The 14,552-nt window shown below is 41.0% G+C and overlaps 1 protein-coding gene across 1 annotated transcript in view; it reads left to right on the forward strand.

The window, feature by feature from the left end:
• Positions 1-14,552, forward strand: part of LOC143146143 (uncharacterized) — a 64,452-nt gene that overhangs the window by 21,039 nt on the left and 28,861 nt on the right. The window contains exon 3 of the mRNA XM_076310153.1: positions 7,065-7,155. The gene's annotated coding sequence lies outside the window, so the exon portion shown is untranslated. The remainder of the gene's footprint in view (positions 1-7,064; positions 7,156-14,552) is intronic.

The raw sequence follows: 14,552 nt of genomic DNA on the forward strand, positions 1-14,552 counted from the left end.
CTCTCCGTGGTCTCCATGTGCCAAAGATCCCCCACTTCAGAGATACCTCCTGCCCTCCACCGTGGTCAAATGGTCCTCTGCTAAACCAGGAAGCAAGACATATGTCCTCGCACGAGACACAAATTCCTTACCTGTCGACACATCGGAATATCTAAGGTCTCATCAATATGCCCCACTTATCACTCATCAAAGATCACCCAGTTCAGAGATACCCTATCTCCCACCGCGTTCGAACAGTCCTTCGTCAGTCCAGGTAGCACCTATTGTTCTCATTCACAACGTATTATTCTTCTCTGCACTCCCCGCCGTTGCACGAATCCCCTTATCCAGTGTCCCGGTAATATCCCCTAATTGCACCCAATATACTCGCACCGCGGTTCGGGAATACCCTGTCTTCCTCTTTGTCCTGTCTGCCACGTGTCCCCGCAACGGAATACAAATTCCTTCTCCGGTTCGCGACGAATTATTATCCTCGCACCTGGTTCTCTGTGCGGTCTGCCCGCACCACAGTCCGGGGAATACCCTATTTTCCAGGTTGGGCACTCCTCCTTGTTAGTCTCGGTTTTGCTCGCGCGTGTCCTCGCAACCGGGATACAAATCCGCTCTGTTTCTCACGGCGAACTACTCTGTCGGGGCGCCGGATCGTATTTTCTTGGTACCTCTCGCGGAAAATGCAATCGCTCGTTGGAAACGCGTCCAACTTATCGCGCGTTGGGGACTCGTTCGCGTAGACGCGCCGCTCAGGATACGCCCGGCACGTTTCTCGATTGGCTTCCACGAAGGCCGTCGCATCCTTGTCAGCTTCCCTCCTTATTATCCGCTTACGTTGCTCCCGTGAAGGCCGGAGCCTTGAAAAGTTCGCGAAGGACGCCTCGGCGAGGACGTCCCCAGCCACCTTGAAAATTATCCAACGACGCGGTATCGGTGTCACGTGATCGGCGTTCCTCCAGCGTCTCGCTAATCCGGTGATCTATATTCCCGGCGAATACCCGGCCCAGTTGGAAATCTATTAGTCTCCTTTTAAAATCATTCCGCTCCGATTCGTGACTCGAAGATCTCTGTCCTTGTCCAGACAAATCCCATCCGATGAGGATTCTTCCTGTTCCATAAATCAGTTTGCAGTCACCTCTCTAGCCACGTCTTCGGGGATTCACTATCGTGGTTGTTCCTCGATTTTTCTCCAAGATCGAATCTATAGTTTGTTCCACTTTGGAGGAATTTTCGATGCTCGAAACACTATCGGCTTCGAATCTTTTTCATTCTCTTCGCGGCTGTTAGAAATCTAGTAGATGGAATGGATTCGATCTTCGGTAGATTCAATTTTCGTTTTCTTGAGAGAGGAGTGGAATTCTCGAGCCGTATCACGTTCGAAGGTCACGGTGGTTCAACCGAAGGATTGGGGGACAATCTTGCGGGACGCGATCAGAAGCATTAACGCCCGACTCCTCACGGATTAGAGACGATACGAAGTACGGTGTTTCATCATCCAGGAATCGATCCTGTCTCTGGATACGTTCCCTTCGTTTCTCGATCGATCCTCCCTCGAACAGCGTCGAAAACTACCGTGGTATACGATTCGATCGGAGCTTATGGGGTTTCGGTTGAACGCTCCCTGTAGGCGATCTCAAGGGACAGGACCTGGAAAAAGTTGTTTCCGTTTGATCAAGTGTTATCGCGCGAAATGGTAGTCGGTGAAATTGTCCACGGAACATGTCTGAGAGAAAGTGAAGCAAATGTGTGGGTTCATTGTTTCAAAGATGTCGGTGAAAATTTGGCATGGACATGTCGAGCGAAAGTGTTTGTAACTGAAGAATTTTGGAATTTAAGCGACGAAATGGAAGGGAAGAACGTGTAATTTTAGTTGGAAGATGTCCGTGGAAATTTGTCGCGAAGAAATTAAGCGAAAGTGTGGCTTTATTTGGTAGGTATTAGAGGCAATTTTACAAGAATAAATATACATAAGTGAAAGTGTGGCTTTACTTCGAAGACTATTGAAATTTACACGACAAAGGGGAATTGAACGAGAGTGAAACTTTGTTTCGAAACTGTGTCAATATCGCGAAGAGTTTAAAAAATACACGAGGTGAGAGTGTGGCTTTATTTCGAAGTTATTAACGTAAATTTCGCGCGAAAGAATTAAAAACGCTTTCAATCCCCCTCCCCGAACGAATCATCAATCCTTTTCGTAGAATTAAAAACGTTTTGATGGAAATTAAATCGAATGAAACGTTTTCAATTTTTCGAGAACAATCAAAAGCATAAAAGAATTTGCGTGGAAATTTTAACATACTGAATGCTTTTAATACTTCGAAAAGGATTAAATGGTCTGGAAGCTAGAATTCTATAGTCTCATTAACCCCAATTTTTTATCTCAGATTTCCGTGAGTTACTCGTGTCTGCAATCGAGATGTTTAAAAAATAATTTTAGCCACCGTGAAAGAGCTGTGCAATACGAGATTCGATGGATCGCGTTCCGAAAGAAAAACGAACCGGTAGGTTTCATGGTATCGCGTCGATATTCTTCTCTACGGCGTATCTGCTCCAACTGGACGATCAAGGGGGATCCCCGGAGATCGACCGAAGTATAAAAATGTTACGTATTTTATCGCACCTGCGTCGACAAATCGAGCCACCCCGCTGCGCCGAATTTCCATCCGGGTCCCTGCAGCCAATCTCGAGCAACTTTGGAACGCCTGTTTCGTTTCAGATCGGGAGCCACAGCGGGCCGAGAATACGTGACGTGCGTTAATTTTTGCGCGACGACTGGGTGCATCCCACGCCACGTCGTGTTTTCGGCGAGCGAACATCGTTCCATCGAAAACGGAGACTTGGGACGAGTAAAACGCGCGCAACAGCGCAAAAACTGCGACAATTGTTTAACAACTCGCGCTCGAGTGATTTCCGATACGTTGCCCGTGGAAATGATCATCGAGCGAACGACAACGCTGTCGTAAGTGTTAGAACGGGTCTCCCGTCACCGAAGGCGGGAGTACGGGGAATCCCGAACGTGACGGTTTGGGGAATACCGAACGCGATCGCGCATGCGCGCCCACCGTACGGGCCCGAAGCGTGCGGCGCGAACTTCACGGATCTCGAGCGTTGCAACTCGAAGAGTCGTTACGAATTGGGACTCGCGAGTTGTAAACGGCCCGCGAACTTGCGCGGCGCTCACGAAACGAGCTCAGGAGTGTTCTCGATCGCGTGACCTATTTGCATCGTACGTACGAATGAAAGATCATCGGTAAATTTTTTATTTTTGGCAAATCAAAGTACGGCTGTATTTGAAAAAATATCCCGAACTTGATATTTTCAATGATTTTTCAAGAGTGAAAATAAAGAGTTTGTAAGTAAATTTCGTTTTATATTAGGCACTTGAAAGGTCATTTTAATAAATTTTCAAAGTGGACGTTCATGGTACACGGTGGATATATATGTATATAAAAAGAGATTATTTTGGGCCGCGTAAACTTTAACGTTTTCCATCACTTTTTTTTTAGAACATTTCGGTAGGTGTCCTATTACTCTTTAACGAGTATGTACACGCACGTGTACTTCTTTTGCCCTCATTCTCGTTTGGAAAATACGGCCACGTGTATTTTAACAACAAATCCGGGGATTTCCCTAAATGGAATGGCCAAATTCAACGAAAGCAATTTAACCGTGTTGTTTCGTCCCCGGTCGCCACCATTTTGATGTTCCCGGCCAGGAAAATCGTAATGTGTACACGCAAATGATGCAAATGGGGTTGAAAATCAGATTCGTTGAGATTAAAATGGCGTGCGACAACGGATTGCTCTCGGAGAGGTTAAATGCACATTTTCATCGGGATTCCCCTGGAAAAAGTCCCCGAGCTCGCTATCCGCAGTCCACGATGTTCGTTTTCTTTTTTTTTTCTCTCTCTCTCTCTCAAAATCCATGGAAGCGTTTCTTGCTTTCGATGAAAGAGCATTACGACCCGAAGACGATGGATTTAATCCTCTTTGCTTCTCGAACTACAAAAGCACGACATCTTTGCAGAGAGAATTGAATAGGTTCGCTCCGAGAGGGGATAGAAATGCCAGGGGACGATATCGCGATCGCAGATCCTCTGGTGATTCAATCCGAGCAATCGTGATCCTTGGCACTGTACGTATCTTTAAAGATTTACGAACTATACCTCGTGAGGTTTTTGGAGGAATGTAAGAGGAGAGGTGAGGGAGATAATGTTACATCAAGACGCTGCTCTGTTAGTAACGTAACTGTTCAGGACCTTTGAACGTGTACACAGTCTGCGTTTAATGCACGTTTAATTCACTATACTGATATGTGGGGGACCCCATCAACTTTGAAACACTCTGGATAAAGCGACGAAGAGCTTTGTTTTATTTACATTAGTGTATGTAAGTTGTATTGTAATACTGAAGGATCAAAGTATCGGAGTTCCAATGTGTCCACACCCTAAAATAGTATTCGAGTACTTGTACACCAAAGTATCCGGTACTAAATTGAATAAATATTCCAGTACCTAACTACCAAAGTACCGAGACACCGAAGTACCAAAATTTCAAAGTATCGAAGTCGAAGTTCTAATTAACTGGCAACGATTTAAGCGTCCAAGTAGCGAACATATGGCGTGAAATTTATCTGGCTGTTCTCTGCCTGACCAAATATAACTTCTGTAATTATTACGGTCGATCGAGAACGAAAGTTCGTATTAAACTTTCATTCCTGACAAATCGCCCTCTTCATCTTACCGCTGCAAAAGGTTGCCACTCGCAACAACTCAAGATCTAGTACTCCGCCGTTGAAAAACGAAATAAGAAACTCTGAGGTACGCTCACGGCATACCTAAGTCTCGTATGTATAACGTTCCGCGACTCTTTCCGCTGTTTTTCATCTTTCTCAAACGGAATAAATCGTTAAACATTCCACCGAGTAGCTTCGAAAATCATTACCTCTCCCTTGGAATTTCTATCAATTCTTTTATCAATTCTCTCTATTAATTCTGAGTACTCTTTTCCTCTGTTAAGTTCTGTAATTCGTCACTTCGCTGCAAATATTTACAGAGTGCACTTTGTCCTTTAAATGCATGTATTTTGAAAAAGATAAATTTCCACAAATGGAAAAATTAAAGAACTTTGAAATTGGGATACCTGAACGTTGAAGGAGAAAAGGTGACCGAAAGGTCATTTCAAGGTCATTTGTATTTTTTTTTAACCATCCATGTTATTTTTCCAGGTGAAAACTTATCCAAAATCAGTGTTTCCAACTGTAATTATACGTTGCTCGAAAAAAATTATTCCTACGTGATAATATTCGTTCACATTTCGTTCGTTAATTTTTAAATTACGAAAAAAATAAATTACAGAAAATTTCGAGGCATGTGTAATTGAAAATAGTCTTCACTGTCGTGTTTGTCGAAATATTCAGCAATCGATCCGTGATATTGTTGTGAAGGTACAATACCGAGTTCATCGGGGAATAAAACCTGCGCGTATTTGTATCGAAACGGTTAAATAACTCGTTGGATCGGATTGTTTAGTTAAAATTCGTTGAAAGTTTTGGATTTTTCCTGTGATTTAAATCCGAAAAGTTTCAAGTGGATTAACTTCCAACCGGCGTTAAAGCCAATTGTCTGTAGTCCAGAGGCAAGAGTTAACGACCAAACAAGTAACACACTTATTCCGTTTGAAAAAGTAGAAAAAATAACAAGCTCTGTTGTCGAGGCAGGCCGGAAGTTCCCTTAACTGGATATTTTCAAATTCTGTTCTCACCTTTGGATCAAACAGAGCGGAAAGTTTATGACTAAACAACGGACTCTTTTCAAAACTCCATCACTGGTTTGTCGATAAGTTCGTTATTCGAGAATCAAAAAAAATATGTCATTTGAAAAATTCTGAAACGTCCATTTTAAAGGTTCTTTGAAGTGTAGAATACCTTTGTTTTTCAATATTTCAGAGATTAAATTCGTTTCTGTGTGTATTTACGAATAAAAATAATGGCATTTCTGCATCGTCAAATGGCACGAATATTTGAATGAAAAATATTCAATATTTTTTTCTATATTCTCTTCTCTGATTACATTGCTGCAGGGACTGTTAAATTTATGAACAAATATTTAATAGGAATATATATTTCTCGATATTTGTACGATATAAATTTCCCAATTACGTAACATAGAAAAATAGTCACAAAGTTGACATCGGTTTCAATTTCCGCGTACTTCTAACCAAACGATAATTTCTCCTCGAATAGGTTAGGTATACGCAGCTACGTAGACTGGTGTACTTAAAAAAATTTCTCGCAATATAAATTTCGCCAATTATAAGATATATTATGATTAAAATAGTCATAAAGTTGATAGATGTTATGGGTAAACGTCAGTTTGAATTTTCGTGTAATTCTAACGAAGTAATAATTTTCTCTTAAGGAGGTTAAGTGCATGCAATGGCGTAGACTGGTACACTTTCATAATTTTTCATAAATTCACCCGTTCTTGTGAACGAGCAATGATGGTTTGCGTAACGTTCGTAACATCTCCATGTGCAGCAATGTTTCTGAAACGAAAAGTTTGCGATGTTTTTGTCGATGAAGTCTATGCCCGGAAGAAAAATGGCGGTAGTTGGTCAGAAGCGTTTGCAATTCGCATCCTTTCGTAATAAAAGGTAGTCGTCAGTTGAACGAATCCCTGTGTACTCTCAAGAAAAAGTACTACGTATTATTTCGTTCGAATTAAAACAAGAACCAACATCCCAGGAGCGTTTTACGTTTTCAGTACAATTTTGAGAAGCATTACTTATTTATTCGGTGACTATTTGCATCTCGATCCTAAAACAAATAAACCAGAATTTCATCTGTACACAAAGATATTTAAACAGCAACGTGCACCGATGCACGAATCATATTTCGCTACATTTTCATTCCCATCAGGTTTTTAAGGTTATGTAATCATGTTACTCGAACTGTACGAGGTAAACAACTTAAATTGATATTTTGTATCTCCGCCTTTGAATATCATTGTCTGAGCTACCGTTTAGATAAAAATCGGCGTCACTGTTTCAACTGAGAAATAATAATGATTTCAGTGGGACGAGCATTATACAACGTGAACGACTGGAGGATTAAAGCAATGGGATGAAATTTACCTGGAAGTGACGTAGAACACCTACAGCAGAGGTAACATTGACATAGAGAATTTCTCATATCTCAGTAAGTATTATTAGCATTCATACTAATTTAGATAAGCACCGTGAGTCTTAACCTAGTTGAATTGTATTTAAATGTCACGCAGTAAGTCTAATAGTCGGATTCTAATTCCCTGTAGAAAGTGAACAGTGCAAATGGACTTTGAAAAAAATCATGAAAAGTTAAATAGTAAATAATTTTGTACGAATAATCTTGAAGCTTTGGACTTAATGCTAATTTAGAGGTTAGGAGGATACTTTTACGTAGTACATTATAATTTTGAGACCTCTTAATGGTAAACTATTTGAATAGGTTAAAAGCATTAGTCAGACGTGTACTATTGGTTTTGTAAGTTTTTTTCTTTTTGAAACACTCTGTACAAATTTCTAACCTAGACAAAGTCACCGTAACGAAACTCGATACCTCGATGAACATTCATCATAGTTTACAGGAACATTGTAAGCCCTGAAAGTTTGTAACTCCTTTTTTGAAACAGCCTGTATAATATTTCGACCCAAACAGGGACACCTGTTGCCGAGGTCCTTGCATATTTCAATTAATGTTACCCTTGCACAAGCATTATGCGCCCTTAAAAGTTTATAAGTGCGTTTTCGACGCCTGTTTAATTTTATAACCTAAAGCTAGATCACTTGCTCGGAGAATCTACCATATTTTAATCAAGTCTTTCTATAGTTTTCTAACGTACACAATGACAGAGAACTTTAGATATTTCGATCAGTATTAGCAGTTTACACGATCGATACGAACTCGAAAAATTTGTAACTTCTATTTTGAAACGCTCTGTATAATCCTCTGATCAAAATAACAACATCTGTCGCAACATTTCGAATTCCAATCGTTGTTAACCGTTCTTCAAGTGACCACCATAAGGTCTAAATGATTGCAACTCCTTTTCTGAAACTCCCTGTAGAATTTTCTAACCTAGACAAGGTTATTTGCCCCGAGTATCTACCATGTTTCAAGTAAGCGTTCTAACCTACATAGTAGCATCCACCTCTGAAAATTCGCAACCCTCTTTTGAACCGTCCTGTACAATAACCCGGCCAAGTGAAGAGAAACAAACAATTTACATCCCGATCGGTTTGTTAATACATCGATGTTGTCACGAGCAAGCCAATTGTTTCGTTCGCGGAGTCCCTCGAGGTAAACAACACCTAAGTCTAACTCCTCAACGGTCGTGACACGAAGTATTAATTCACATAACCGATCGATCATCGATTCGAATACCCAGATGCGATTACTAGGTCGCACATTGTCACCACGGTTCGTCTTCCCCGTAATGTAACCCCCTACGACAATAGCTACGGCAACAACAAATCCCCTTGAATGTATCCCGTAAAGCACCGATACGATCGCGCTACTACGTTGAACGCCACGCTCTACGAGGTTTGCGATTTCGCGCCCGATTTCGCTAACCCAAGGGCTCGTTGCCTCGTAAAGCTGTTTATTCCGTTTGTTTCGTCGACCTGTGGGCGGATACCCGGTTTCACCCTGAAAACGGAATAATTTACAAAAACGAATTGTCGAGAAGAGGTGGAGTGATAAAAATGAGCAATTGAATTCACCGTGTCCCAAGAGCCACGGAATTAAAAAGAAAAAGAAAAGAAGAAGAAGAAGAAGAAGAAGGGATAAGCAGACCCGTTGCGTGCAGATAGAATCGCGTAAAAAAATTACTCCTTCGGTGAATAACTTGGGGGGAAATTTCCAACCCGCAACGATTGCGCGTTGTTCGCGAGTCTGGTGTATGAAGTATGTGTATTCCAGCAAAACCGCGAAACCCAAGCTGAGGGTACTCGGATAACCTTTTTCCTTCGAGAGAAGATGTACGAGGTGGTTCTGGCAACTGTGTGGGATTATATAGAGGAGGGAGTAGGGTAATTTTAGGGGAGTAGGGAGTAGGGAGATCTCTACTTTAAAAGCTTCCCAACTGCACTTTATAAGCACGTCGATTTGAAGAAACAATCGTACTTTGAGAGAGCTCTATAGTTCCATCTTATATCTTCTATATCATTTATAGTGGCAAAATAATAAAAACGATTGAAAAGCCCTTCGAAGAAAGAGCCTACGAGATCTCTACTTTAAAAGCTTCCCACCTGCACTTTATAAGCACGTCGTTTTGAAGAAACAATCGTACTTTGAGGGAGCTCATGATTACTCTACTTTGTAGTTTCGTAATGTTTAGTTCCATTTAAAAACAAAACGCGACAACTACACGTTATAAGCTCACTGATCTTTGGGGGCGAAATTTTAATAGAAGAGATCGTTACGAATCGTAAACAATTTTCCTCGACGATCTTTTTCCGACGAAATAAGTGGTCGTTATAAAATGCATAAAATGTTCCTCCATAATTTTGTTTATACGTTGAAATAAAGTTACGGAATTACCGTGCGAACCGTCGTACGATTTTTCGTATTCGTTTCTCTCTCCTGTTTTTTTTAAACCGAACATAGCGACGCCAGTGAATTCCCACTGAAAGATAGAATATTCCCCGAAACGTGGTTTCGTGAGATTTGGAGAAAATGCTGCAAGAAACCGGGACGAACAAGCGCAGAGATTTATGACTTACAGCACATGGATTCCACAACGTAACTTCCGCGCGAATTTGTCGAACATCAGGGTCCGTGTCGTCGCGTGGATAAACGAGGAATAAATTATTCATGATGTTGCGTTTAGACGTGATCAGCGGGTACGTGGGAACAATCGCGGTTCGTTTAAAACATTTTGCATTTCTGCGGAACTGATTTTTAGAAAATTAACATTTTCCAGGCAGAGAAGCTTTATATATTCCACCATAAAAACAACCACGAGTCCTTCGTGAGAGATGAGGATCGGAAGAATATAATTGGTTGTGTACGAAAGCAAAGTGTAACACTGACATATTGAGAGTTATTCTGCTAGCGGAAGAGAATCCTCTTTGAGGATGTTACACGCTCGTTATTTCGCGAAACAAAACGAGAATCCTTCATTACTGTCCCATCTGGTTTCGTACTGGTGTCTTCTTGGGAGTTAACGGGACTGTTCGAGTAGCTATCGTACAATTTTCATTCACGTCTCGCAGTAGCCACATCGATCGTACGTATGTTCGATATTCATCCATCACTCATTGATCCCCGTCATTATTCATCGTTGCGGAACACGCTGCTTGGTAATCGCTCAGAGATTCACGGAGAGGGTGACCATTATTCCTTCAACCTGGCTCACACGGAATCCTTAAAGTTACCTCTCCACCGTGTCTTAATATTCTCGGTTTCAACATCTGGGCGGCCCCACTTCGACTACCGTATTCGTGTATTATGAAACACCTCGTGTTTGCAACGTGGAGCGAATACCGAAACATTTTTCACCGTGAAAAATGTCTACAAGGGGTCCCAGGTCGTTTGACAGATGAATCTCGACGGTAACGGAAATAACGAAAACGCCTATCGATCATTAGGGGCAATGATCAACCCTTGGGAGAGTCGAAGAGGGTAGGTTTGAAACTTTGAAAAAGTCGATTTTTCTTTTTTCATATTTTCTTGAACCTCTAGGCCCAAAGAATACGCAGCGACAACAAACACCACGAAATTCGAAAAATTGACAAAGTTACAGGACTTTGAACGGGATCTCTTTGTATGCTGTAACACGGTGCGCCGAAACTTTGTAGCCGTGTATCTCGAAACAGCAGTTTTCAAGCTCGGGGACGCGATATCTTGGGGTGCAGTCGATCGATCGACTTGAAACTTTAAACGCACATAAAGAGGAAGCTTCTCTACCGTGTACACTAGCGGTTATATATCTAAAATTGTTATTGTTATTATAAGATGAATCGTGCACACTATCGAACAATTTCTCGTCTGTGTTTCCTGACAGGATAATATATAACCCGAGAATGAACAATTGCTATTGCTTGAAATAATTTGCGTCGAAGTACGGGTAAATATGGATGGAAAATTTGAAATCGACAAGTATAATACTTCTTTTTTAATACGCAAAGGAAGTGCTCTTTAAACCAGGCTAAACCCTTAACGTTGATCGATCCAGCTTGGAAACGTTCGAGCACATGGACGCTTTTACGACAATAAACCACGCATGCTTGCGTACCCTGGTAATTTCTATCGCTCCAGAACACATATCCTGGTCTCGTCCTTGCCACTTGTGGCGTTTCTCCACGAGAAGCGTTCTGTGTGCTAAACCATTATGGACATACTATCGCTTCCTGATCGATGAACTATGCACCGGCTATGTTCAGCAATTTTCCGGTAAATCTATGTACACTTGCAACAAAAACTGTTTGCAAGATGAGAACATTTCAAAATTTAATTCTTAATCTATGTCACTAGGGATTTCGCTATAATCTTCATTAATGATATTCATCCAAACTGTGGTCGTGAGCTTAAAAGTTTCAAAACCCATGGAAACGATTAGTCCTAGATTGTACGAGAGTTTTGTTGATACCATAGTAATTTAGGATAATACTCAAGTCACACTCGTGTTGGTCTTAGTTATTCATGACTATGCCACCTCTTATGAGAATGTACTCTCTGGAAGGTCCCTGACGAAGTTATGCTCCACTCGCGTACTCAATTCACCAAGTAACTAGAGATTAGGTTAACTGCTGTGAATTTCGGTAAAATGCAACCAAAGGGGCAATCACCCTAACCACATTTGGGGCACATTGTCCATACCCCAAAACCAAGCCAATTCAATGACTTATAAACACGAAGTCTTCACCTACCGAACGAAAAATCTTCAAACGAAGAGAATCATCTTAGAATTAGGAGGAAGCTATGGGAGGACGCTATTCCGTTATTATAGCGTGTAAGAATATCGGAAGAGATTGCACGCAACCCTCATTTTCCAGAAGCAAGTATATTGAATGTCACGCGGAATGTAAAACGCTTCCAAAGCGAATGGTTGGTGAAAGGAGGCTGATTGGATTGCTATACTATACACTTGGAATCAATCGTGGATCGCGCCGAAAAGAATTTACCGCGAGGATTGGATTCACAAGCACTAGATTATGAGAGGAGGATTATCAGAGGATTGCTCATAGATAGCCAGATACGTGTTCACATTGAAGGAAGTGACGTTCCGAGGAAACTGGAATCCCATGAAACACGACAATGAAGATTCATTAAATTGTCAACCGTTCGAAATCTTGAGAATTTCGAGCACTATTATAAAGGTGGGTTTAGAAGTGAACGATACACTTGAATACCCCCGGGAGATCTTACCCAGCCAATTGAGGCGGGACGAAACGGAACCGAGTTGCTCGAAACGATGACGCGTTGTTGGGTCGTTTCATACTTGAAACAAAGTTTCCAAACACGTTGCTTCCTCTGGAATTTAACTCACCAGATCGTAGTGGTTCCAAGAGAGTACCATCCAACGCTTGCAAACGCGAAGTTTTACAGCCGCGGGCTCTGCGTCACAGGATCCACGAATCTTCAATCTTTCAATTGAAAGTACCCTACTTGACGACATCTGAATATCTTCGTTTAGGAATTATACGTAGATTTATGGGCCTGGTTGAAACTTTTTGCATTTCTGCTGACCTTGTTACCCTTCAACGATAATGTATCCGCCAAGGATCCAAAAAGATGACCAGGAGAGCTGACAAAAAATCATGGAACATAACTTTGCCTCTACATAGCCTAGATAAGGTATCTAAAGCGAAAGTCGTTCCAACTTCTGGTTCACTCGAGTCAACGATGGGTGGTCTCGGTCAACCTACTCGACCAAGGCAATCTTATTAGCGATTCCAGTTACTATCTAGCGATCACGGGGTGCTGGAATTGATTCCCCACTTGAACCAATCAGCTCTCGAGGCTTTTCTCTGTGTGCGTTGAACACACACCGAAAGTACAGTACCAGGGTTTTTTAATCTGGGATTCGATTACCAGCCAGCTACAGGGAGTAACGCACTGTTGTAGGTTAGGTTATCGAATGTTGTTCAAAGCTTAGAGAATCCAATTCATGTTTTCTATCAACGAAATTCAACGCAAAATAAACGTGCTGCGCGAATAGACGAGATAGATTCAAAGCGTTAGATTTTTCTCGTCGAAAGGAGGGGGGAGGGGGGGAAGGTCGATTCGGCAAACTGGTGGATCGTGATAATACCTTTTACGGAAAATATCGCGATGCTTCTGAAAAACTGGCAAAGTCAATTAATATTAGACGTGATTGAAGTTTGCTTTTCATAAAAGAGACCTATGTAGGTTATTGTTGATTTATCCTCAACGAGAGTTTCTTAATATTGACAATGAATTTAGCACTCGAGAGTTATAATATTATTTCCGAAGTAAGAATTAGTTTTGTACCTCGATAATTGATCTCGAGAAATGACGGTTGGAATACTTTTACCGAGTTTTCAAGTGGGTTATTAGTTTGCACTGAAAGTCAGATTGAATTATTTCTCCGTTGAATTAAAAAAGTTCCTTCGTCGTTTAAATAATACGAGTCAACGAAATTATTTCCGTTTCGTAAAATTCAAACGAGAATAATATTTAAAATTTAAATTGAATAATATCTAGAACTTGAATGAAATAACATCGAGAACTAATATAATATTTAGAATCTAAATTAAATAATATTAAGGATTTGTATTTATATTCAGAACTTAAATTCATATTTAGAACTTAAATTTATGTTTAGAATAAAATCTAGAACCTTTATTTAGAATAAAATTTAATACCTCTGACGCAGCGGTCTTACTTTGCGTCACACCCTGTAGATACATGAGGGTTGAATGCGTGACAAAAGAATCCTTTCCGACGCTTTGTTATAAAGGAGCACCGTGATGAAAGCGAAAGCGAAGTTCTCGGATTACGTCTCGCGGAAAAGAATAAATTAGTGAGCTGCAGTTTGATTAATTAAATAATATTTCGTTTCTCATGCATTTCGGTGCGTTCTTTAATTTTAAAATAATTTTCTCTTCAATCTGCATCGAACAAAATTGCGGCTGGAAATAATTATACGTGTGAATAAATTATATATTTATCAGAGTAGCTTCCAATATGTCCTTCTTTTACGAATTAAGAAAGTTTTTAAAATTTGCATAAATTTCACAACAGTTTTGGAACTTCGACGTAGATACAGCGACACGTTTGGAACTTGAAACGGTTTTCAAGGTTCGAAAGGGTTAGCTTCGGGATTAAAAGAACACCAAAGAGGGGAAGACAAAGATTTACTTGACCTTGATAAATAAGCCTAAATTCTTCATCATCTCGTACGTGGAACGGGCTCCATAAGTGTAACAGATAAAGTATTAAGCACGTGTCTAAGAGAATCATACGGTCCGCACGAGAAGCAACTTTCGCTTGAATCCGGGGATCGTATCGAGGGTGACGTTAATGGTTATCGATGGAACCGTTTATTTCACTCCCCC

This window comes from Ptiloglossa arizonensis, chromosome 4, assembly GCF_051014685.1.
Source record: "Ptiloglossa arizonensis isolate GNS036 chromosome 4, iyPtiAriz1_principal, whole genome shotgun sequence".
Lineage (NCBI taxonomy): Eukaryota > Metazoa > Arthropoda > Insecta > Hymenoptera > Colletidae > Ptiloglossa > Ptiloglossa arizonensis.